General features: G+C 34.9%; 1 long non-coding RNA gene across 1 annotated transcript in view; it reads right to left on the bottom strand.

Annotated features, from left to right (window-relative positions):
* Positions 1-3,349, bottom strand: part of LOC127832182 (uncharacterized) — a 4,614-nt gene extending 1,265 nt beyond the window's left edge. Inside the window, exons 1-2 of the long non-coding RNA XR_008026724.1 lie at positions 2,927-3,349; positions 1-1,348 (exon numbers count right to left, since the gene is read on the bottom strand). The exon at positions 1-1,348 is cut by the window's left edge and continues 1,265 nt beyond it. This is a non-coding gene — a long non-coding RNA (uncharacterized LOC127832182). The remainder of the gene's footprint in view (positions 1,349-2,926) is intronic.
* Between the last annotated feature and the right edge of the window lie 230 nt (positions 3,350-3,579).

Genomic DNA, 3,579 nt, shown 5'->3' with positions numbered 1-3,579 from the left:
CATATATAAGGAAATATAAGAAAAGTTTCGCACATTTAACATCACCAAACGGCTCGCAATGAGAACCATATGTATTAAAGGAAATAAATCGTGCTGATTCTCAGAAAAACAGCACATACTAAAAAAAAGACCATACGGTTTCTCCAAAGAACCGTACATCTAAAAAAGACTAAAGACAGACAGAGTGTGCGCCGAAAGACATGTGCAGACAGCACAAGAATGGCATGACAACACTACATGCTGTCAGGTAAGTACATTCTAGAGTAACTTTGCCACGTTTAAACGTCACTTGCGCTGCCAGGGGACGGACGTACCAGGGTCATGTGGCAGTTTATGACCTTAGCGGTATTATAAACATTATTTGTCATGTCAAATAATCGCATGGTCAAAAAAAACAACATCATTCGACCTAATTATTGATATGTGTTATCTACAAGAAGCGCGTGGCCACGTTCGAAAGTCACGTGGGCTGCCAGGGGACGGACGTAACAGGTTTATATAGCAGCGAAAAAAATGTATCATAGTGTATTTATGTAACTTTTATTTATTATTTAATGGCTTAATACATGTTTTATGTGTTATGTTATATTTGTACATCTTTTGTCATGTTTAGAATAAGTTATTTATACAATTATATATTTATTTGTGAATTAAAATTAATTTTAAATATGTATTCGTATAATATACAAATTTATTTAAACCAATGCAGAAAATGAGAATTGGGCAATAGCTAAGTAGACTTATAGGAAAGACCGTTTAAGCATTGCAATTGACACTATACATGACATACAGGAAACCTTGCTCAAGCATATTAGAGTCTCCTAAGCACTCGTTTTAGTGTCATTGTGAACTCGTCACGTTGTCAATGTTAGAAACAAAAAAGATTTATAGTTCTGCATATGTGTAATGTTCCAGGATAATGAGACCAAGTTTGAAAGTCACATAGGCTGCCAGGGGACGGACGTACCAGGTTTATATGGCAGGTTATGATCTAAGCGCTACTTTAAGCATTAGAGGTCGTGAATAATTGACAGATTTCTCATTTTCAAATATCAAAGGTTTTTAATTGCAGCAACTATGCGTTATGTTTCTGATTCACGATGACGCGTTTGAGAGCCCCTAGGGCTGCCAGGGGAAGGAGGTACCAGATTTATATGGCAGTTGATACAAATGTGAATTAAAATTAATATTAAATATGTATTAGTATAATGAACAAATGTATTTAAACCAATGCAGAAAATGAGAATTGGGCAATAGCTAAGTAGACTTATAGGAAAGACCGTTTTAGCATTGCAATTGACGCTAAACATGACATACAGGAAATCTTATTCAAGCATATTAGAGTCACCTAAGCACTCGTTTTAGTGTAATTGTGAACTCGTCACGTTTTCATTGTTAGAAACAAACAAAATTAATATTTCTGCATATTTGTAATGTTCCAGGATAATGAGACCAAGTTTGAAAGTCACTTAGGCTGCCAGGGGACGGACGTACCAGTTTTATATGGCAGGTTATGACCTAAGCGCTACTTAAAGCATTAGAGGTCGTGAATAATTGACAGATTTCTCATTTTCATATCATAGGTTTTTAATTGCAGCAACTATGCGTTATGTTTCTGATTTACGAGGACGCGTTTGAGAGCCCCTAGGGCTGCCGGGGGAAGGACGTACCAGATTTATATGGCAGTTGATAAAAATGTGAATTAAAATTAATTTTAAATATGTATTCGTATAATGTACAAATTTATTTAAACCAATGCAGAAAATGAGAATTTGGGCAATAGCTAAGTAGACTTATTGGAAAGACCGTTTTAGCATTGCAATTGCCGCTAAACATGACATACAGGAAAACTTGTTCAAGCATATTAGATTCACCTAAGCACTCGTTTTAGTGTCATTGTGAACTCGTCACGTTATCAATGTTAGAAACAAAAAAGATTTATATTTCTGCATATGTGTAATGTTCCAGGATAATGAGACCAAGTTTGAAAGTCACATAGGCTGCCAGAGGACGGACGTACCAGGTTTATATGGCAGGTAATGATCTAAGCGCTACTTTAAGCATTAGATGTCGTGAATAATTGACAGATTTCTCATTTTCAAATATCAAAGGTTTTTAATTGCAGCAACTATGCGTTATGTGTCTGATTCACGATGACGCGTTTGAGAGCCCATAGGGCTGCCAGGGGAAGGACGTACCAGATTTATATGGCAGTTGATGCAAATGTGAATTAAAATTAATATTAAATATGTATTAGTATAATGAACAAATGTATTTAAACCAATGCAGAAAATGAGAATTGGGCAATAGCTGAGTAGACTTATAGGAAAGACCGTTTTAGCATTGCAATTGACGCTAAACATGACATACAGGAAATCTTATTCAAGCATATTAGAGTCACCTAAGCACTCGTTTTAGTGTAATTGTGAACTCGTCACGTTGTCATTGTTAGAAACAAACAAAATTTATATTTCTGCATATTTGTAATGTTCCAGGATAATGAGACCAAGTTTGAAAGTCACTTAGGCTGCCAGGGGACGGACGTACCAGGTTTATATGGCAGGTTATGACCTAAGCGCTACTTAAAGCATTAGAGGTCGTGAATAATTGACAGATTTCTCATTTTCATATCATAGGTTTTTAATTGCAGCAACTATGCGTTATGTTTCTGATTTACGAGGACGCGTTTGAGAGCCCCTAGGGCTGCCAGGGGAAGGACGTACCAGATTTATATGGCAGTTGATAAAAATGTTAATTAAACTTAATTTTAAATATGTATTCGTATAATGTACAAATTTATTTAAACCAATGCAGAAAATGAGAATTGGGCAATAGCTAAGTAGACTTATTGGAAAGACCGTTTTAGCATTGCAATTGACGCTAAACATGACATACAGGAAATCTTGTTCAAGCATATTAGATTCACCTAAGCACTCGTTTTAGTGTCATTGTGAACTCGTCACGTTGTCATTGTTAGAAACAAAAAAGATTTATATTTCTGCATTTGTGTAATGTTCCAGGATAATGAGACCAAGTTTGAAAGTCACATAGGCTGCCAGGGGACGGACGTACCAGGTTTATATGGCAGGTTATGATCTAAGCGCTACTTTAAGCATTAGAGGTTGTGAATAATTGACAGATTTCTCATTTTCAAATATCATAGGTTTTTATTTGCAGCAACTATGCGTTATGTTTCTGATACACGAGGACGCGTTTGAGAGCCACTAGGGCTGCCAGGGGAAGGACGTACTAGATTTATATGGCAGTTGATACAAATCGATAACATTATTTTTTATTTTATAATAAAATACACTATTATTGTATTTCATGAATACGGTATGTATATATGCATTTGTATATAATTCTCGTTTAAAAAAACATATTTACTAAAATTATATATTTGTATACATTTTAATGTGAAAAAAACAACAGAATAACATATTTAATCGAAATGATAATACGAGGATAAAACTCACGAATCATTTTTGGACAAAGAAAAATATAAGCTTCATCGTATTAACATTGATAATATTTCTATTAACATATTGCCAGAATTGTCTTCAATCGCTTTATGACAGA

Source organism: Dreissena polymorpha, chromosome 5 (assembly GCF_020536995.1).
Source record: "Dreissena polymorpha isolate Duluth1 chromosome 5, UMN_Dpol_1.0, whole genome shotgun sequence".
NCBI lineage: Eukaryota > Metazoa > Mollusca > Bivalvia > Myida > Dreissenidae > Dreissena > Dreissena polymorpha.
This window is presented reverse-complemented; position numbering and strand designations above follow the sequence as displayed.